Genomic DNA, 22629 nt, shown 5'->3' with positions numbered 1-22629 from the left:
AATAGTTGCCAGCGTCAGAGCTGATTCTTTTTAATAAGGGCATTAAAAAGGAGAAAGATCTCCTGCCCATTTATTTCACTTGGAATTTCTGGGTTGATAGACAGTGCCCAGCAGGGGTCAAGGTTGGGGAAAAGGAGAGGTGATTGACAACCCACCAGGGAAGGAAATTTCAGGGAGAAATCAGGGGAAACTGAGGCAAATCAGGACATCATACCACAACATCAGACAGCTGTTTGGTTTTCATCTTGTTCAGCTGAAAACTCTTAGACATGTTTCTTGCTGTTTCAGGTAACAATGTAAGAAAAGCTGGGGTGGAAATTGAGAAAGGCAGGCTGGAAAGCAGCTGTTAAGTGTATAAAGGTGGTAAATAGAGGTAGATTAAGAAAGGTTTCCTCTTTGCAGCTCACAGCTCAGGTTTGGTTGAAGGTTTCCTGGTGCCGCTGGTGTTGTTTGTTGCCTTGTGCATTGCAAGCCAGTCCCTTTCTCATTCTGCTGCTGCAGAGCTTGACAGCAGCTGATGTGATGGGAGTGTCCATGCTGTCAGCAAATTCTTCCTCCTGCCCTGGGGAAGCACCAGTCTCCCCAGGGGTTGCAGTCTTTATCAGGAGAGTCTATATTTCTGGATAGAAAGGTGTGCAATGCATCAGTGGTACCAGATTTAACACTGCACCCAGAATCATCACATTTTTGGTGGCAGCTGTCCCCACTGAGTGACACAGAACTCTTTTAATGGGGCATGATTTTGTCCCCTGGTAGGCTCTAATAAATAACATTGGTTTTGAAGTGGAAGGGGAATTGGGTAATGTTTGTTTTGTGTTCTGGTGTGAGAAAATGTGATGTGTTTTTCACAGTCAGCAATAAAAAAACACCCTCAGGTGTTATTTTCCTAGTTAGAAAGAAGACTGTGTATGATAAAACACTGACAGGCGCCTTCATATTCAGCATGCTGACACACCATGCAGAGCACTCAAGCTACCTTGAAACTCATGGAATATGCTAAAACATTAACAAAAATTATACCAAATAATTGGACAATTACAAAGTACTGAGAACATCCTTCATTTTACCAGCAGAAAATTACACCCTTAACTGCGAAGGTAATTTTGATAAAATCAACACTCTGGGCTATGAATTTATCAAGCAAGTTAAGGTTGATTACCATTACTTGATAAAAGCATCAAATTTTCAATAATATTGTATTACCATCATGAAAACCTCTTGCTCTTTCTACTTACCAAATCGTCTTACCTATTTGTGCAACAATTGCAGCATACAGGTTAAAATAGTAGTCTTGATTTTGCCATCAGTTAAATGGAGGAAAAAACCAATATTTCTGTGAAGAGCTGAAAAGCTGTTTTGTAATTTTCATATTGCCTCAGGACCTTTGGAAGGAACCACTCTGTTGCAGGAAAAACACTGCACCTTTTTCTTCAGCTGCTCCAGGCCTTAAGTTTCATTTCTAAATAAAGCATGACTTTGAAATGAGGATGGCTGCCACCTCATTATTCGCTGCATGAAGTGTTCCCCCAGACTTCCCTAGGTTCATCATGCCATGATTTATTCCATCTTTTCATATTTCTCTATGGCCAATAAGTCTCCCTCCAGATGAAAATATTTTTCCTTGGCCTCTGCTTCCCCATTCCTAAATGGAGCTCCCTCCACAGTAAAATGGATATAATCCATGGTGTTTTACTGGGCAATGTATAATCACAGACTTCTGGGATCACTGAGGTTGGAAAAGCCCCCTAAGATCCTGTCCTGGGTTGACTATATGATGCTTTTATCCCCAATCATCTTGTTCTGTTTATACCAAATAATAAGTTTTACACCTTTAAGACTCTCTTCCAGACAGTGAAGAGGGGAGGGAAGAAGCGCACAGTTTGTTTTCAGACTGCTCTCACTCCTCTGCATTCCTGCTCCTGGACTGTGTTGTCTGCAGATGGACAGACAGCCGGACAGAGCTCCTTTTTCCCTTTTTTTCTGCTTTTAGTTAGTTTTAGCTAGCTGAGGCAAAGAGGTTCCCTGGACTGTGATTTTTTTTTCCTTTTTTCTTGGACCTGTTCAAGCCTGCTCTGGACTGAACACCCAGAAGAGCACCCGCAGCTCCACCTGTGGCCCCTGGCTGGGCCTGGGCCGCGGCGTTTCCAGCACCAGAGAAACTGATCAGAGACTGAGTGAGCCGAGCTGCAACCCGGGGAGGGGACTGTTCTGAGTTTGCTTTCTTTGGATCAGTGAGAAGTTTTATTGTTTAATATTGTTTGGGTTCTATTGTTTAATAAACAGGTTTCTTTCCACTTTTTCTCCAAGGAGATATTTTCTCCCGAACCGGTTGGAGCGGGGAGGGGCAATTGAATCTGCTTTTGTAGAGAAGCCCCTTTGGGGGTTATCTCCCAAACTTGCCCTAAACCAGGACAAATACAGTTAGTGGCGCCCAAATACAGTTAGTGGCTTGAGAAAGTGGAAAAAAACCCTTTATTGATTGCAGGTTTGTTGTGCTTGGTGTGTAGTAGGTTAAAGTACCCAGTAGCCATGTTATTTGAATTTGTAATGTCTCTTGGGGAGCCTTTATGTGGCTCTGGTCTCTAGACCTTTTTGAGGTTTCAATACCTTTCTGGTCACTATGATTATTGTCCCTATCACGTAGTTTTTGCGGTAAAGGGGCACGGATTGGATTAGCTATTGTGTTCGCCTTGGTGATAATGATTTATAGGGCATTTACAAAAATACTGGCGTCTGTTTACGATATGTATGGTTTATGGTTTCTTCGTCCTACCCTGCATCCCAGTTCTAGCAGTATGTTTTGGGAATTTATTAGTAATTGCACCCAACTGGTTAGAGGAGGAGCAGGGAATGAGGCTTTCCAGCCTTTCCTTTCCTTCTTCTCCTTTGAATCTGTTACGTCACTTGTGGAGAATGTTCAGTTTCCCCTGAATATTAAAGAGACCATCTTTCTGGCATTTAATCTGGTAGGCTTCCTCTATATGGTCTGCAGCTTCTCTAGAATGAGGGCTGAGATGTCTAGAAGAGCTGATGAGACCCCTGACCCAGAAGTAGACCCACGTGTGGAGAATCCTGAGTGGGGTGGAAAATGGGAAAATATGGGCCAAATCCTGAAGGAATTCTCTGACCCTATAGTCTGGGACTTTCCCCATGAACAAATTCAGAACCCAGCTGAGGTGGGGAAATATCTGAAAGAGAAGTATCTCAATGATGGCCCTAAGGAGAAAAGGATCATTGCAGTGAGCTGGGCCCTGGCATATGCTTATCGCACACTGCTAGATACTCTAGGGCAGCAGACCAAGGAAGGGGGGCAGGGAGATACATCAAGAGCTATCCCAGTCGCTCAGGTTGCAACCAACACCCCAGGCTCAAAGCCAGCAGCTAAACCACATAGTGAGCCTAAGCCAGCGGTTAAACCAAACAATAAGCCTCAACCAATGGCTGTTGCTACTAGCACTAGAAGTGGAAAGCAGCTGTATGGAGCCCCACACGACAGGTTGCAGAGGCCACTGAAGGAGAAGGTGGATCAAGCCAACTTGCTGAACTCAAAGCTGTTCAACTGGCCTTGGACATTGCTGAAAGAGAGAGGTGGCCAAAGCTCTACCTCTACACTGATTCATGGATGGTAGCCAATGCTCTGTGGGGATGGCTGGAGAGGTGGAAAGAAAATTGGCAGCGTAGAGGAAAACCAATTTGGGCTGTTGAAGAGTGGAAAGACATCGCTACCAGGGTAGGGAGGCTACCTGTGAAGGTCCGCCATGTAGATGCCCATGTCCCCAAGAGTAGAGCCAATGAGGAGCACCAAAACAATGAGCAGGTAGATCAGGCTGCAAAGATAGGGGTGTCCAAGATAGACCTAGATTGGGAGCACAAGGGAGAGTTATTCCTAGCTCGATGGGCCCATGATGCCTCAGGTCATCAGGGTAGAGATGCCACCTGTAAGTGGGCACGAGACCGAGGGGTGGATTTAACCATGGACAGTATTTCTCAGGTTATCCACGACTGTGAGACGTGTGCTGCCATCAAACAGGCCAAGAGGGTGAAACCCCTATGGTATGGTGGGCGGTGGTCCAAGTACAACTATGGGGAGGCCTGGCAGATTGACTACATCACAGTGCCCCAGACACGCCAAAGCAAGCGCTACGTGCTCACAATGGTAGAGGCCACCACGGGATGGTTGGAGACCTATCCTGTGCCTCATGCTACTGCCCGTAACACCATCCTGGGCCTTGAAAAGCAAGTCCTGTGGAGACATGGTACCCCGGAGAGGATTGAGTCAGACAACGGGACTCATTTCAAGAACAGCCTTATCAGCACCTGGGCCAGAGAACATGGCATTGAGTGGGTGTACCATATCCCCTACCATGCACCAGCTGCGGGAAAAGTGGAAAGGTACAATGGGCTGCTAAAAACCACCTTAAAAGCCTCAGGTGGGGGATCTTTCAAAAATTGGGAGCAGCATCTGGCAAAGGCCACCTGGTTAGTTAATACCCGAGGCTCTACTAACCGAGTGGGCCCTGCCCAATCAGAGCCTTTGCATAGAGTAGATGGAGACAAAGTCCCAGTGGTACATGTCAGGGGTTTGTTAGGGAAGACAGTTTGGATCAATCCTGCCTCGAGTACAGACAAACCCATTCGCGGGGTTGTTTTTTCTCAGGGACCAGGTTGCACATGGTGGATAATGCAAAAAGATGGAAGAACACGATGTGTACCTCAGGGAGATCTGATTGTTGGGTGAGAACCATGTATAAATATCACTGTTTGCTGAATGTTGCCACCATTGTCTGTGTATAGCTGTATATTAGATGTATAATGTATGTGTTTGTAGAGTTAGAATATATATATTAGTTTTAGTAGTAAGGTGACGATATGGGGATAAGGGGTGGAATGTCCTGGGTTGAATATATGATGCTTTTATCCCCAATCGTCTTGTTCTGTTTCTACCAAATAATAAGTTTTACACCTTTAAGACTCTCTTCCAGACAGTGAAGAGGGGAGGGAAGAAGCACACAGTTTGCTTTCAGACTGCTCTCACTCCTCCACATTCCTGCTCCTGGACTGTGTTGTCTGCAGATGGACAGACAGCCGGACAGAGCTCCTTTTTCCCTTTTTTTCTGCTTTTAGTTAGTTTTAGCTAGCTGAGGCAAAGAGGTTCCCTGGACTGTGATTTTTTTTTTCCTTTTTTCCTGGACCTGTTCAAGCCTGCTCTGGACTGAACACCCAGAAGAGCACCGGCAGCTCCACCTGTGGCCCCTGGCTGGGCCTGGGCCGCGGCGTTTCCAGCACCAGAGAGACTGATCAAAGACTGAGTGAGCCGAACTGCAACCTGGGGAGGGGACTGTTCTGAGTTTGCTTTCTTTGGATCAGTGAGAAGTTTTATTGTTTAATATTGTTTGGGTTCTATTGTTTAATAAACAGGTTTCTTTCCACTTTTCCTCCAAGGAGATATTTTCTCCCGAACCGGTTGGAGGGGGGAGGGGCAATTGAATCTGCTGTTGTAGAGAAGCCCCTTTGGGGGTTATCTCCCAAACTTGCCCTAAACCAGGACAGAGAGATCCTTTGTTGAGAATAGAAGGGGTTTTTCTTCCCTACCGGTTTCCAAAGACTAGTTTTACAGTTTTAGGGATGATATCGCAAATTCTAATTAAGGCCAGAACATTATTGTTCAGTTTAGCAAGTCAAAAATTTGCAGTTATCTATTTACCACTGAAAAAAGATTATCTTGATTGGGCAATGCAAAATTCTGATGATTTACAATATGCATTGGTAAATTTTCCAGGTATTTGTTCTGTTCCTTACCTGGTTCACAAATTATTGCAAGCAAAATTGAGTTTTGGAGAGGAACCTATGTTAAGTGAGGAACCTTTAAATGCAATAACTCTCTTCACTGATGGATCTGGAAAAAGTCACAAGTTGTAATTTGGTTGAACCAAACATCTAAAACTTGGGAATCAGATTTTCAAAGAATAGAAGGAACTCTTCAGATTGTTGAGCTTGCTGCTGTGCTTCAGGCTTTCCAGCTCTTTCCACAACCTTTTAATTGAATCACAGACTCTGTTGCTAATATGGTTAAAAGATTAGAAGGATCAGTTCTAAAGGATGTTAATAATGACACTCTGTATCGTTGGCTTTTGTGTCTTTATATATCTTTGCAATATAGAACTAATCCATACTTTGTTTCTTACATCAGGGCTCATTCTTCACTTCCTGGATTTTTAGTGGAAGGAAATGCGAGAGCAGACAAACTAGGAATGGTTATTTCAAACACTTTGCAAACATTTTTGAACAAGCAAAACTGAGTCATGCCTTTTTTCACTGTAATGTGCCAGCACTTGTGTGAATGTTTCAAATTTTTAAAAGTCAGGCTAAAGCTATCATCAGTACTTGTTTTGACTGTCAGCTTGTGCAGCCTCCTGTTTCTACCGGAGAGGTCAACCCGCAGGGTTTGCAGAGCCTGCAGTTGTGGCAAATGGATATCACTAAATGCCCTTCCTTTGGTAAATTTAAAGGTACTCATGTTTCAGTGGGCATGTTCTCTGGTGCAGTTTTTGCTTCTCTTCACACAGGTGGAACAGGTAATCATGCTTGTCAACATTTTTTGCAAGCTTTTGCTTCATTGCGTGTGCCCCAGGAAGGAAAAAAACGGCGATGGTCCCGCATATATATCTCAAAAATTGGCCACATTTTTAAAGGATTAGAATGTTCGTCACATTTTTGTTATCCCTCGTTCTCCCACAAGTCAAGCAATTGTTGAGAGGACACATCAGACATTAAAACGTATTCTTGATCAACAAAAGCGGGGAGTAGAGGTCATATCACAGATGAGGTTGAACAAAGCTTTATATATTTTTAATTTCTTGAACTGCTCTGTTGCAGAACCTGATACACCAATTTTTAGGCATTTTTCAAATAATACAAAGGAAAAAATGGAAAGAAAATCCCCCTGTTTTACTTAGAAACCCTGGGACAGGACAAATTGAAGGTCCTTTCTGATTAATCACTTGGGGCAAAGGGTATGCTTCTGTCTCTACAGGTGATGGAATTAAGTGGGTCCCAGTGCAAAACATCAAACCATATCAGGAGCCACTGAGGCCAGCAGTGGGGACCAAGGCTGGGGCTCGTGGCCTGGCAGGTGTGGCTCTGGGGGCTGGGACATGCCAGGGCAGGGGTCACAGTGGGAGCTGTGAGCAGGGGCACGGCCAGCTTGGCAGCTCAGTGACATGGTTCTGCTGGCTGTGACATCACAGAGGACAGGTCACGCTGGCATCTGTGTCCAGGAGCAGCTCCAGGCAGTTGGATTCTGGCAGGCAGTGAGTGCACATGCAGGGGAAATGCTGGGCTGGATGGGGGCTGGGAAAGATGCCCTGGGGATTTAAAGCCAGAGTGAGAGCTGGGACCCCCAGGACAGGGCACTGTCCTCAGGGCTGAGGGAAGTGGGGCTTGGGGCTCTCAATGTGGCAGGTGCCCAGAGAGGCTCTGGTGACATTCCAGGTGTCACCAGCCCCCCTGGTCCCTCCTAGCCAGACATGCTGAGCCCCCTTTCTCCCACCAGGCCATGTCTCCAACACTGGCCTTCATCCTGGCCCTGTTATTCACCCCCAGTGGGTTGAAAGCAGACATAAAAATTGATAAGGATGCGGTCAGGCGGATGCGGGAGCACGAGGAATTTCTGCATCAGGAGATGACTCGGCTCCTGCAGGAGGTGGATGACAACAATTCCATAATGGAAAGCCTGCTACTTTCTGTACGCCAGCTGCTGTGGCTGCCTTGGCTGATCATAGCTGGGCAGAAGGGGAATCCAGCAATTGAAAAGAATGAAGCTAAACACATGCAGGGGCGCCAGGAGTATCTGCTGCAGGAAATGACTCAGCTCCTGCAGGAGATTGATGGCAACAATTCCATCATGGAAAGCTTTTTCCTTTCTCTATGGCATCTGCTGTGGCTGCCTCTGCTCTCTCTGGCCTTTTGGCTTGTCACAAGATGGAAGTGTGGCTCTGCCAGACACAGCACGCAGGAGGAATCCAGCAGCAAGATGAAGATTGTCAGGGTGAAGTTCAGCAGCAAGGAGAAGGTGAGTGAGCATGAGAAGGACAAGGGTGCAGACAGGGGTGGCAGCATTTTGGCTGTGCCCAGCCCATCACCAATGGGCACATCTGGGATAAGGCTGGAGTGGGCTGTCAGCAACCTGATCTCATTGGAATGTCCCTGCTCATTGCTGTGGGGTCACCCTGGACAGTCCTTAAAGGTGACTCCCAAGCCCAGCTGTTCTGTGATTCTGTCATTCTGCAGCAGGGCCTGCCCAGCACGAAGGTGCTGCAGGAGCTGGTGGACGAGCTCCTCGGTGTCTGCCGAGTGCTCTCCCGGAGGAGCTTCATGCCGGAGCTGCACCCAGCTGCCGGGACGGACGCCAGCCCTGCAGCCTGCAGCGTCCAGGAGAGCAGCAGCACCTACCGCACGCTGGTCATCCTGCGGCCACCCCCCGGCCACTCCTTCAGCTCGGAGAGCACGAAGTGGCCGCCAGCCAGGCGCATCCGTGTGGCGCTGGAGTGCCTGTGCTCCGGGGAGCAGCTGCTGGGGCACACGTGCTTCCTGCACGCCGCTGGTGGCCAGCTGCCCACGGATCAGGAGTGGTACCTGCTGGACACCCTCTGCACGGGCTCCTACTTGGACCTGCAGAAAGTCACCCGCTGGGTGCAGATGTTGGTGCTGTCGGCCTGGCTGCTTCTGCCGCAGTCGCGCCACTGCCAGCTCACGGCGCTGCCCTCCAGCAAGTCCTGCAGCTTCCGGCTGAGCGGCGCCTCTGGCCTGCACTGCAGCATCGAGATGGCTCTGGCCGTGCAGCTCGGCAGCTCAGGGGCCTGCCTGAGCCTTGAGTAGGCAGCAGCCGGCTCTGCCAGCAGCACCATGTGGGCCAGAGAGCTGCCACCTCTCAGACTCACTGCCGCTATGGCACTGCTGGTGGGGTGACAGCATTGCAGGCAAAAAGGAGTTGAGGAAGGTGAAGGGAACCATTCCTCATGGGACATTTTTTATTTTCCGTTAGAATTCTTTAGTTCCTTATTATGAAATCTGAAAAATGTAGCCAGACCATAATAATTCTGAAACATCCCAAGGCAGAGCTGGGAAGGGTAACGTGATTTCAAATACGTAGAAGTTTATGTTGAGAAAAATTAGACATCCATAGGAGTTTTCATATGCCACTTTTTTTTTTCCATAAAAAAATAAAATATAGTTCTTTGACTCATATTTGGTCTCCCAACATGTTACTTGTGATGAGAATGCAGGCAAGTCACAAACATTAGTAAATTGTCAATAGAAGCAACTGTGGTGGCAATTCAAAATTTCATTGGCTCTCCCCCAGCTCCATCTCAACTCCAGGAAGGTTTCTATAAAAAGGAAAGAGAAATTTGACCCACTACATACCCATTATGGAAAGGAAGGAAAAGCCTCTTGTATCTAAGCCAAAGGTGACAGAGCCTAAGTGAAAAATGATCATCACATCTCAATTTAAAACTGCTGGCAGCTGCTCTGCTCCCAGACTGGTTCTGCTGATCTTCAGCAGGGAGTGGGAGCATTCCTACAAAAAGAAAACAACACAAACTTCCTGGGCAAAACCAGGCTGTGAAACTGCATCAACTCTGAGATCTTTTGGGCTGGGTCCTAACTTGTATTTTGTTAAATGCTCGCTGTACTGCTCTTGTTGCTCCCTCCAACTTAATGACTACTATTACATTAATTGCAAGCATAACTTAGCACCAGCAGAGAACCTCCTCTTTGTCTTCCTTCTGGGTTAGAACAAAACAAATTTGAAGAGGAATAGTCCCTGAAAATTTGTTCCTCTAGAACTCCAAGTTGATCCATACCAATTCTGTCTAAGAGACAGCAAGAGACTATAAACACTTCCAGAAGCTCTTCCGTGGTCATGGCTGAGGCAGCTTTACCTGCAGCCCTGGAAAGGGCTCCAGGGGCCCTTGACTGAGGACAGGGATCAGTGCTCAGGGAAAAGAACCAAAGGGATCAAGGCAAAGGCTGAGAGGGCAGAGCTGCCACAGCGTGGCACAGAAAGAGCCTCATCATTTTTTTGCTTCATTTTTTGCTGTGAGGGAATGAAACCAAAGAAATTGGTCTCAGCATACCTTCTGGGACTGCAGAGATCCCCACACGTCAAACCCTGAGTGAAACTTTACCCTTACTAATTAGACTAATCTTGCATGCATCCCTCACTTACAAACTGTCTGAAAACTGAGGCAAAGGCTTAGGGATGCCAGATATGAGTAATGGCCTCATTCTAGTGACTGCATCTCTTTGCACTTGGCAAACTTGCAGAATTATTCCAGACAACTTTAAAGAATGAAACAGATTTTGTCTCTCCTATTTCCTTGCACGAAATCCATGATGTTTCAGTTTGTTCAGTGTCTTTTCTTTATGGTAAGGACAAGAGTGCACCTAGTCAACAGCACATTGCTATGGCATTTTTGCAACAGGTAAAAATATTCCTGTATTCTGCTCACAGTTTCTCGAGAAGAAAGAAAATCAGAAAAAACAGAGGTTTTCAGAGGTGTTAAGAGGAAAAACAAATTTGTGAGAATACAAACTCTGTCTTATCACTTGATTGTACATGGGTTTTGCCAGTCCATCTGCTTAGAGAAAGATTCACTTTGGGAGGTGGTTTTCAAAAGTATCGCTTGGAATTGAGTGGCACAATGTCACAATGCATCCCCCTGTGATATCACAACCCACTGCTCTCTGACACCAGCCTCCAAGCCCTGTGACAGCACAAAAGGCATTGAAACTCCTTGGAACCCCAAGATAAGCAGGGAGAGAAGGTGAGGTCACAATCCAGCAATGCCTGATGTCACCATCCACAGGTTGGTGACATCAGAGTCCTCTACCCTGTTGTCAGAGATGAGGTAATATTTTGCTGAACCCAAAAGGTTATTAGGTTAAAAAATGAAAGTTGTTGGTTCTGTGTGTTGTCATTTCTGGTTTGGATTTGCTCCAGTTAATTTGTTGGGTGTTGCTGTGAGCTGGGAAAACAGCCAGGTTAAAGACCTGACCAAAAAGGAAATAGGATCAGAGGAATGGGGACAGAAAAGTAGGTGGTGAGGAGAGAATAGAAATTCCCAAGTACCCAGGCAATGGGAGAGGGGACAGGCATTGCCCCTGGCCAGGAAAGGGGATAAAATGTAATGCTTTTTTGGAGTGTGTGTGTGTTTGGCTCTTGGGGGAAAGAGGGCATACCTGCAGCTCAGGTGAATTGTTACTAATAAACAGACTTCTTTTGCCTCCACAACTTTGTCTCTCTCATTTAATTGTATCTAAAGTTTATTTCTAACACTATGATGACACAGCAGGCCTTCCATCCCTGCAAGCCCATGTTGTCAGAGAACAAAGGAAATCCTGTTTCCTAATTTCAATTTCTACATCTCCATGATGCTCTCCCTCACCACCTGCATCACATCTCCCTGGCCCTGTCTCTAATGCCTGCTCCTGACACCTTGCCATGGCTTCCTGGGAACAGTCCTGGTCTCTACTCACAGGGCCTCTGGTCTCTCTCCCTGGGAGAGGCCATCACATCCAGGCCTTCCAGGCCAGGCCCTGTACAAGGTTTTGTCCCTTTTGGTTTAAAGGTCAGAGTTTGTCCTCTCTGCAGCCCTGCTGGATCGAGGGTGATGGGCACAAGGACACTTTGCAGCTGTGTTTAGGGCTGTGGGACTGTTCAGCCTTGCTTGTTCAGTAGAATGGATCCTGTCCGGGGGGCCCCAAATCCAGGAAGGAATTCCGTCTGCCTTTTGTTTTGGCAGCAGTTCTTTCATTTGCTCAATGACAAGGCCAGGCCTCCATCCTGGGAGCACTCCTGAGGTGACAAGGACACACTGCAAATGACAACATGTGGGCCCCTGAAGAAAGGATATCTGCAAATACACAGATGGTGCCCTAGGGGTGCAGCTCGACTTTTCTCCTCCTGCCTGTGCTGAGTTGTCCTCCCCACCTGAATCCTGAAGCTTGGGAAGGGCACTGTGCCAGCAAGGTGCAGTCTGACATTTCACTGCTGACCAAACAAGGGCCCCTTCCCATTGTTCAAGCTGCACAACTGTGGGAAGAAAGGAAAATGTGTGTGAATCAGGGCAGCCAGGCTGCCAGAAGGGTTTCATGGGCCTCCCTGTGTTGTTGTGGGACGCCTCATGGGAAGTGACCAAGTGAGAGACAGCTGGAAGCTCGGCTGGAGGAGAAGGCTGGGATTTTTCAAAGATTGGGATGTTGCAGTTAAATGTCCCAATTCAAGGCTGCTGCTGATCTCAAACTGGGAGGGGCTGTTGACTCAGTTGAGGGACAAGACGCCATGCAGAGAGATCCAGAGAGACTGGAGCCTTGGATTTCCTGTGGGAAAAGGTGCTGCCCCCATGGCCTTGGGCCTAAGGCTGTGCCCCTGTGGTGGGGCACAAGGGGAAGGCTGAGGAAGCAGAGCCCAGAGACTCTGTGGGGGAAATAACAACAATTTCTTTCTTGTCTCTAAAATAAGGGGCTGAAGGAGCCTTGCTCATGCTACTGGAGGGGGGATCTCTTGCAGGGGTGGGGAGACTCCCCAGGCTCTGGGGCCTTTCTCTTTAGGGACCACCGGGGCTGCCCAGGTGAGCAGCGCCCACCGTGGGTGGGAGCAGAGGGTCTGGGGCTGGTGCCCTGGACAGAGGGACCTGCCTCTTCCTGGGGCTGGTCCTGCTCTGGGGACACCGGCACAGCTGGGGGGTGGCTTTGGCCCCTGGTGGGAGTGATCTCAGGAAGGAGCTGGAGTTGCTGTCCCTGCAGAGTGGGGTACAAGGGCCAGAGGAACCCTGTCATGACTCTGGAGAGCCCAGGACCCATCACCACGTGGGCCATGTTGTGCCATCATCCCCTCTTGCCTCTGGCTGTTGTCATCCCTGAGAGTCACCAGCCCAAGCAGTTCTTTCTTCACTTGGAACTAATTTCTCCTGGTTTGAGGCTTGGCTGGTGTGAGGCAAGGATGCTGTGTGCAACCACCACGTGGCTCTGCCTCAGGGTGCAGAGATCTCTCTTCAAACCTGTGCACAGGGAGGATGTCCATTGACATACTTTGGTGCTTTACAGTCCACATGGAAAAAGATGGAAGTTTGTTCATCAGGAATTCTTATTCTTTTTATTGGGAAGGGTGTTTTTCCTTGCTTGAGAAAGTGCCTCTTAAACTGTGCAGTTATATTCAATTTTATTTGGAATTGGACTTGTACCAGTCTAAATATACAGGCAGCAGCTGGAATTTCAAAGTACCAAGATAATCTCCTTTTCCTGGGGAAACTAAGGCCACAGATACTCCAGGAGATGCATTTCATGCTTGAGGAGGACTCTTGGCCAAGGTGCTGATTTCATCGGAGTTCCTTGCACATCAGTGCCCCAGAACTCCCCCCATTAACTCACTGCCATGGTCACATTTCATTTCTTTTCCTCTTCTATCCCATGTACCCTGAAATGATGAAATGATAGAAAGGGTGAGCATGGTGTTGTGAATTCTTTAGACATGTGAGAGGTCATGGTCTTATCCCACGGATGTGCATTTACACACGGCAAACATGAGAGGTTAAAAACTCACTTTGGTCAGTGTCAGAAAGTAGAGCTGTTAATTATTATTTATTAATATTTCTCTGTTGATGTCCAGTGGATGAGAAGAGATGGCATCATGTCTGCATGAGTCTTCCCAGGCACACAGAGTTTGAAAATTATTCAAAAATCATTCAAAACCTGGATCAGCTGGATCAGCTGTATCTTACTAAGTCAATACCCTCAAAGTTCACTGCCTCCACAGTTTGTTGGGATTGATTTTTTAAAGTTTCTTCAATGCTGATCCATCCTGAAGTGGATTTCCCTTAGATCCTTGCCCCTCTTTGCCATTGCTATGCATGCCAGGAAGACTAGGTGCTTATTTCCAGAAGCACCATGCCTGACAGGTTTTTTTATCTGGGCTGTTACTAAACTGCACTTTTCGCTTGCTGGCCATCTAAGCCATCTCCTTTTTCACAGCTGTGCCTTTCTCTTTGAGACTGAACAGACTGCAAACAATGCACAGCCTAGAGGGAATGTCTATTCCTTTGATTCTCTCCCAGTCACAAAGGGACTTGGAAACAAGAAACCCGAAGGAAATATCAATGTAGCCATGCATGTTTATCTCCACACCCTTGTTTCAGCTACCTTCTGGGTGAGGAACTCTGGCTGGTTATGGAGTACATGGACGGAGGTGCTCTGAGCGATGTCATCAGCAAGAGCTACCTGTCTGAAGAGGAGATGGCAGCCGTCAGTCGGGAGGTCAGCAATCCCATCTGTGCAGCTGAGGGCTTGGGCAGGATTGTCTGGGAAACAAGGGCTCAGAACAGGAGAGTTTTCATGTGCCAAGCTTTGTTTGTGGGTTGCTGCTATGCTATGGGCAAGTAGAAGCATCTCAAGTGAAATTGCTGCCAGTGCTCCTGCACTCAATGAACTCAGTTCTTGTACTCTTATCTCCTGCAGTTGTGTTCTCGCTCTGCCTCTTGTATTTGCTCTTCTCCCTCTTGCTTTCTAAACTTTTGCCTGTCTTCAGTGAATTCCTTGCCTGTAAAAGCAAAGGTGCTGGTGGTAGGGTTTGAAAGGAACAGCAAAGGAAAAGAGAGAGACTCGTTTCTCTCAGTCCTCAGCTGAAAAGGATAGGAGTGCAGCCAAAGCGCTGTTTGTTTCTGAGCACATCCTCTGCAGCAGCAGTCATCCTGGCTGGTGTGCAGGGGACAGTCTACAACAGCAGGTGCTGTTGCTCTTTCAAAGGCTGGCATGCCTTTCCTTAGAAAGGTCCTGCTCTGCAAGTGTTGCAGCAGCAAGCTCTTCCTCTCAGTGGCACTGTGTTCTGCCATTACTCCCCATTCCCCTGGAGAGGGAATCTTTTTAATTCTTTGTGCCTTTTCTATTGTAATGAAATCACATCACTTAGTTTTGCCCTCCTGTTTCTGTTTCCTCTCTCAGTGCCTGCGAGGACTGGATTTTCTTCACTCCAACCATGTCATCCACCAAGATCTGAAGAGCAGCAACATCCTTCTCAGAACCGACGGCTCTGTCAAGCTGGGTCAGTGTAATCTTGGTCAGGTGCAGCATTCCAAGGATGTGGGTGTGAGGCTGCTTGGAGTGACTGCCAGCTCCCCAGAAATGGTGCTGGTGACAGAGCAGGGACACCTGCTGTGAGCTGGTGACATGGTTGCAATGTGCACAGAGCTATGACAAGGAACCACAAGCAGTCAACAGTGGCATTGGTTTGTGTGTGTCCTTTCAAGAGGGAGGGAGCTACAAGTCTAAAGCTTCAGATAAAAAGGCCACTGCTGGAGGTAGTGTAAAAAAATGATGAGGTTTTTTTGAAGTGGACAATTCCTTATTTCCTTAGCTAAAGCCCTGAGGAAATAGAGTAGGGACGGATTTCCAGCAGATGACACAGTGCATTCTTAGACTGAGAGTGGGGAATTTTTTTCCTTGCTTTCCTAATTGGAGCTGGCTTTGATGGTTTGTTGTTTCCTCCACAGCTGACTTTGGCCTCTTTGCTCAGCTCCCCCCTGAGCAGAGTAGACAGAGCTCCATGGCCGGCACTTCTGGGTGGATGGCGCCTGAAGTGGTGACAGGTCAACCATATGGCCCCAAAGTGGACATATGGTCTTTTGGAATCGTGGGCATTGAAATGGTGGAACGAGAAGTTCCTTACTGGAAAGAAACTTCTGGCATGGTAAGGAGCAAATACTGACTGATCCCTCTGTCTTTCTCACCTGTCCCGTGTTCTGTGTGCCATTGGACAAAATCCCATTGCCATCTGCTGGCACCACTTCCACCAAGGTCCCCTCCTAAAAATGTCCCTGAAGCACATCAGCATCTGCTGTAGATTTGGATTTCCCTTTCCATCAGAAGGGAAGTGGCAGTTCAGAAACCTAAGCAGTTCAGACACCTAACCAGCTCAGGAACCTGCCATTTAGGCCTCCAGCCATGCCTGACATTTCTCATTTGCTTTTTGAACAGTGTTGGAGCTCTGTCTCTGAAGGACAAAAATTTTTCAGTGGAATTGTTGGATGTATGATAAATATCCTTCAAAAGGGAAGTTGAATCGTCCTAGTTTCAATTTTATAGAACAAGAAAAAAGAAAAATAAGAAAGGAAATTGAAAAGTAAGAGAAAAAGGAAGAGAAAATGGATAAGAAAAAAAGGAAAAGTCAGAGAAGAAGGGAAAGGAAGAGGAAAAGGAAGAGAAAATAAAAAGAAATAAAGGAAAAGAAAAGGAAAAGGAAAAGGAAAAGGAAAAGGAAAAGGAAAAGGAAAAGAAAAAGAAAAAGAAAAAGAAAAAGAAAAAGAAAAAGAAAAAGAAAAAGAAAAAGAAAAAGAAAAAGAAAAAGAAAAAGAAAAAGAAAAAGAAAAAGAAAAAGAAAAAGAAAAAGAAAAGGAAAAAGAAAAAGAAAAAGAAAAAGAAAAAGAAAAAGAAAAAGAAAAAGAAAAAGAAAAAGAAAAAGAAAAAGAAAAAGAAAAAGAAAAAGAAAAAGAAAAAGAAAAAGAAAAAGAAAAAGAAAAAGAAACCACCAAAGCAATGCCCAAGCAGTTCTGCTTGCTTTGCCCTTTATTAAGCAAAGCACATCAATTTTCTTCCATTCTGTAGCATCTTTTCCAAATCCTGTGGGTCTTCAAAACTTTCAGGCTTTCAAATCATCTGTACATTGTTTAGTCATGTGTGTGGGTGGCTTGGATAAGTTTAGGATGTGTTTTGCTCTGACTGCAGTTGGAATTGTATGCCAACCCTTGGCTGTTTCATGTTACTTTAACAAGTTGCTGAGCTTGCAGCCAGGTGCCTGGGCTGGGATCCACCGTGGGCAGTCGGCGCCGGTGCTGTGTTTCTTCAGCACAGGAGCAGGGCCATCCCTGGGCTGCACAGTTCTAATGGCAGTGAGGACTCCAGCTCCCCACCATGTCCAGTGGCTGAGCTCAGCTGCAGAGGGACTGGATAAAACCCTCTTTGTGACCTCTGGTGGCGTGGGAAAAGTGAAGGAAACTTTCCTCTGGGTTGAAGAAGAAAGTCTCTTTGGTCACCATCTGTTTCAGTGCCACCAGCACAGAACTCTTACTATTGTGTCATGGTCGGAGGCTGGCACGATGCCAGTGCCCCCATGAAAATATACTTTCTCTAGTGGCTTCTGTGAGATGTGATCAGGAGCAGAGTAAAGCAGGCTCTAACTTAGGAGTAAAGGAAACATTCTTTATTAACTACAATATCTAAAAAGGAACAGACACAGAACTAAGAATGAAAACCCTCTAAATACATTCCTCCTCTTGCCCCCATTTCCTCCACAGCATGAAATAATACCTTAGAATTCCACCCAGTCACCATTTTTCAGATAATCAGCTTTCAGTCCATCACCACCCCTTCAATAATCAACTCTCAAGTCTGTCAGGGAGAGAGAAGTCCCCCCTTGCACCATAGGCTTCCCCCAGAAACACAACTGAAACCTCTTATGTTTTCATGTCACTGGTGGCACTGCTCAGAGCACATTTGCCCTCGTGACTTCTTCCCTCCATGTTCAGTGCTCTCACCACTGCACATGGACCAGGACTGCTTTTAGGGCTCCCCGTTTAAGGATGCCCCACCCAGTTCCAAAAAAGCAGCAGTCTCTCAGCTTTTGGAACACCAGTCCCCTCCAGATTTCACCCCCTGGGGCTGAGGGGCCTCGTGAATAGAGATTTTCCTCTTCACTAGAGACAGAGGGCATTCCATACCCTCCTCAGCCGTCTCTGTTCACACCATTGCTTCACTGCACCACTCTCTTTGGCTTCAAGGCATTACCTCCCCCTAAATGCAGTCTCTGGATCACAGGAAAAACATGGGTTTGTCCATGGCCATACAAGAAAAAGGTCCAGCCCAGGGCCAGTCCATCATCTCTTAACCTAGGATTCTTCTCACTTCTTCTGACTTTCTTCACGTGCACCAACTTCATGTCCAACTTCTCTTGCTTCATCTCTCTCTCCTCATTCAAATTCAGGAGGATCAGTATTTGTAAGGCTTCCATTATCCTAGAAAGGGGTTAAAATCTTTGCCTCTGTCTGCCCAGAACTCCCACGGACTCTGGTTCCCAGTGCCGCATCCCCCACTTCTGGCCGGCCGTGCTGCCAGCACAATATCAAACCTCAAGGCATCACAGGCACTGACTCTCTCTCTCTCTGTCTCTCTCCCGGGGGGTGTTGGAGGGGGTCCGATGCTTCTCAGGGCTCTTCCACCCTTCCATCTTGCAAGACCTTCACCCCCCTCCTCTGCCCAAGGCTCCGGCCTACCTCACCCGGCCGCATGGCTTCCCCTCCCCAGCCAGCCCCAGCTCTGACCTCCTTCACGGACCAGAACCAAGAGAGTGTTCTGCTGGGAGTTCTCTGATTTTAACCCCCTGGGTTCTCAGAGGCATCCACACCTTCAGTGGCCAAACCAGATGCCAATATTCAAATCCAAGCAGTGATTGGTTTCACCACAACCTCCGAAAATCTCACTTCCTTCTTAACCTGCAACACAGGCATATTCATGGAGACTCCAAGGCCTCTTTTCATTATTTCTGTCTATTTTAGATCGATTCCGCATCTGCATTTTTTTAAGAGGAGGAAAAAAAAACTTGATGATTTTTGTTTTATGGCAGCTGTGCTCAAGGGACCAACAAACACAGCAAAGATTCTTTTCATGTAATAATCCTTGGAAATAGTATAGATAGAGCAAACACCCCTTTCCAAATTGCCTGCCAGGCAGGTGTGAATCCTCAGAGAAACAAAACATGCTTTTTGGTGATGTAGTTCCCACTAACTAGGTCAGTCAATGAAATCAGCTGCCAAGGCAAGATCTGCAGGTTGTTGGAAAAGCTGTGGCTGCATCGGGGTTTGGGCTTTTGGTTGGTAAAGGAAAGTCATCTCTGGGGCTCTGCCAGGGCAGAAACTGCCACTGCAGAATGGAGCTTAAACGATGGGCTCAGGCACAGCAATTACAGGTGGGAAAGAAGCAGGTGGAGCCTCGTGTTTCCTTTTTCGCAGCCTCAACTCCTGATAGCCATACGAGGGACACCAAGGCTGCATCAGCCCAACCTGTTTTCACCTTGCCTGCGTGACTTCCGGAGCATCTGCATGCAGGCAGATGAGGCACGGCGCTGGTCTGCCAAGGAGCTCCTGCAGGTAAAATGCAAAGGGGCTGCAGGTGAAACAGGGTGCAAGGGATGGGCTCCTCTTCCACGGAAGTCCAAGGCATCAGATGAGCCCTCTTCCTCCTCACCTCCTCTCTTAGTGCTCTTCAAATGAAAATGGTGAGGAATCCTAGACTGGGCTGGGCTGGCAGGGCCCTGTAAAGGTCATCTGGTACAAGTGTTCTGCAATTAGTAGGGACATCTTTAAAGAGATCAGGTTGCTCAGAGCGCCTTCCCACCTACCCTGGAATGTTTGTCCCATCCCTGCCCAGGGATGGGGCACCTGCCATCTCTAAGGGCAACCTGTGTCAGGGTTGCATCATGCTCCAAGTAAACAAGATCTTCCTTAGACCTAATCTGACTCAATCCCCATTATATATTATAAATATTATCTCATGTCCTATTGCAAATGTTAAAAAAGGTGTCCCCTACTTCCTGAGAATCCCCTTTGAAATACTGGAACATAGCAATGAAGTCTCCTGGGGGCCTGTTCTCCTCCAGGCTGAATAACTCCAGGTGTCTCAGCCTGTCCTCAGAAGAGAGGTGCTCTGTCCTCTGCTTGTTTCTGTTGCCTTGTTTTGTAATTTGGTGGTGTGCTCCCTTTTATCTAAAGGCAAAAGAATTGAAGTAGAGCAACGCAGGGTACAGAGACATGAAAAGGTGGTGCAGGAACCCAAGGAAGCCTGGCCGAGTGGTCGGAGATTTGGCTGTGGGCAGGAGGGGCTGTGGGGGCTCACTGTGAGCCTCTGAGGGGCCCTGGTTGTGCCCCCACCCCACCCTTACAGGTTTCTGGCACACAAACAGGGAGAGCTGAGAAGGACTTGTCCCAGCCCCATCTGCTGCCTGGCACGCTCAAGCAGACAGGAACTGGCCCAGGGTTACTGCCAGGTTGTGTGGCAGAGAGGGAAGGGCAGCACCCAGTGCCATTGGGCTGTCCCTGCTGGGAAGGAAGGTGCCATCCAGCACAGGAGGGGCAGGGCATGGAAAGGCAGGCACTGCTCTGTCTCCCTGTGGAAATCAGCCCAGTGCCTGTTGTTCAAATACAAGGACCAATGAGAGGCTTTGGAGTTTCCTGAGAAGAAGAAACTCCAAGGACAGAAAGCAGCATTTCTAGAGCACTGGCAGGGCAAAAATCCCAGCAAGATGAAGACACCTGGATAAACGGATGAATGGGATTCTGGGCCAGGTTTGCCTGTGATGGCAAGGTCCTGCGCATGATGACTGAGGAGCAGATGGTCCATCTTTCTGGATCTTTCTAGGAGCCAGAGGAATCCTGTGAAGCACTGAGCTTGGAAAGTCATGGTTCATTGATTTTTGTTGATTTTCTTTTTTCCTTGGGGCAGCATCCATTTGTAACATCTGCTGAGTCTGCGTCCAGCCTGGTGCCACTGATTCTTTCAGTGAAGAAGAAGAAGGAGACAAGAAAGTGAAAATATTATCAGGACAGTGACAGCTGTCCTGATGCAGTGACAACTTGTCAGCTCACATCAGCAGGAGCCAGTGCCTCACACATTTACTTCTCAACCGGCTTGGAGCAAGATTGTAGTGTAGGACTAGGGTTAGGGTTAGGACTAGGATTAGGGTTAGGATTAGGGTTTAGGGTTAGGTTTAGGGTTTGGGTTTAGGGTTAAGGTTAGGGCTAGGGTTAGGGTTAGGACTAGGGGTTAGGGTTAGGGTTAGGGTTAGGGTTAGGGTTAGGGTTAGGGTTAGGGTTAGGGTTAGGGTTAGGGTTAGGACTACGGTTAGGGTTAAGCTTAGGCTTTAGGGTTAGGGTTAGTGTTATGGCTAGGTTATGATTATCTAATAGACCTGCAGAGTAAGACTGGAAATGAATAAAATTTCTGTAATCACAACTTACTTTGAAATTTCCTTCCTTTCTTTTGACGCTGTTAATAAGTTCATGATTTCCTTGTAAATTGTCTGTTGTTTCTTAAAGTTGGAAGTCACTGTTACAGTGTCTTTGGCATGGTGTGAAATTGGGGAATGCACTTCTTCATTTATGCACTCCAGACCATGCTGCTTTTGGGACATGACCCACTTGTCTGTGGGTCTTCTGTGGTACTTCAATTTGAATTAGAAAGGGCAATGGCATTTGCAGGGAAATACAATGGAGGAATGGGACAGCCCAAATACTCTATGCGGATATAGGCTTTCTGCTGTGACTCAAGAGCATTCGAGTTCCCGCCACTAGGATTTGTATTCCTAAGTGCAATGTCTTTGGCGGAAGGAGAGCCTTGCTCAAGTGAGAAAGCAGAAGGATCAGAGCGGGGACTCTGAAAGATCTCCTCTGGTGCAGAGCTGCCAGCGAGTGTGAGGTGAGAGCGGGCCCGGCCTTGCCCGGGGTGCAGCCCCAGCAGAGGCCTGGCAGAGCCCGGAGCAGCCTGAGCCTGGGCAGAGGCAGGCTGGAAGGAGGCCCTGGGAGCTGCAAGAGGCAGCAGCCAGGCCCTGGGTGCCTCTTCCTGGCAGCGGGCGAATCCTCCGCTCTCAGAGCCCAGGTGGCAGCTGGCTGCTCCCGAGGGGAAGCGTAGCCGTGCTGGGCACAGCCCAGACTGGAGGCATTGGCCGTCTGGAGTCTGCCCAGGAGCAGAGAAAGGCCAAGGGCAGCCGAGGGCCGGTGGCCTGGCTGAGGATTCCTACTCTTCTGCCGGCTGCCCTGTGACTCCTGGCAAAGGGCAGCAGTGTGTGCAGCACTCTGGGCACCGCGCAGGGAGCCGGGCTGCTGGGCAGGCTGGAGCACAGGGCAGCGTCCTTCAGGCACGGCGCTTCTGCCAGGGCAACCCAGGCCAGCCTGAGGCACTGACAGCTTGGCAGCTCACATCCGCAGGAGCCAGAGCCTCCCACAGCTCTGCCAGGAAGCGCCTGCAGGCCTGGAGTTCTGCCCTGAGCCACAGCAAAGGTGTGAAATGCAGAGTGTTTTGAGAAATATTCAGGGCCACCAGGCCAGCCTGCTTTGTGCTCTCTGGCACACAGCAAGCGCTGTGCAATGCTGCTCTGAGCTGCTGGGAGAGAAGTGTTAGAAATAAACAAACTCTTAGTTACCATTAAGTGGAGACAAAGTCATTAAAGCAAACGAGAACCTTCTTCTTAGTAAGGATTCAGCTGAGCCGGCTGTGTATCTCTGCCTCCTGAGAGCTGAACATACACACACACACACACACACACACAAAAAATGCTGCTTTTGATTGCTTTTCCCAGCCTTGGGTGATCCCTGTCCCCTTCCCCTTTGGCTGTGTGCTAGGCAACTTCTATTCTCTCCTGACAGCCTACTTTTCTGTCCCCTCTCCTCTTCTCCTACCTCTCTTTTATTCTGGTGTTCCTAACCCTGCCCCTTTTCCAGCTCACAACAACACCCAAGAAATGAACTGGAACAAATGCAAACCAGAACTAACACCACCTAGCACCAACAGCTTTCATTCTTTTTTCTAATA

The 22629-nt window shown here is 47.7% G+C and overlaps 2 long non-coding RNA genes across 2 annotated transcripts; one reads left to right on the top strand and one right to left on the bottom strand.

Annotated features, from left to right (window-relative positions):
- Window positions 1–238: 238 nt before the first annotated feature.
- On the bottom strand, window positions 239–4080 carry LOC135291477 (uncharacterized). The gene is made up of 3 exons (XR_010354264.1): window positions 3937–4080; window positions 3744–3856; window positions 239–619 (listed from the first exon to the last, which is right to left on the bottom strand). It is a non-coding gene; the product is annotated as an uncharacterized LOC135291477 (long non-coding RNA).
- Window positions 4081–4719: 639 nt separating this feature from the next.
- On the top strand, window positions 4720–8300 carry LOC135290496 (uncharacterized). The gene is made up of 3 exons (XR_010353268.1): window positions 4720–7132; window positions 7248–7310; window positions 7553–8300. It is a non-coding gene; the product is annotated as an uncharacterized LOC135290496 (long non-coding RNA).
- The last annotated feature ends 14329 nt before the right edge of the window (window positions 8301–22629 follow it).

The sequence above is a fragment of the Passer domesticus genome, chromosome Z (assembly GCF_036417665.1).
Source record: "Passer domesticus isolate bPasDom1 chromosome Z, bPasDom1.hap1, whole genome shotgun sequence".
Lineage (NCBI taxonomy): Eukaryota > Metazoa > Chordata > Aves > Passeriformes > Passeridae > Passer > Passer domesticus.
This window is presented reverse-complemented; position numbering and strand designations above follow the sequence as displayed.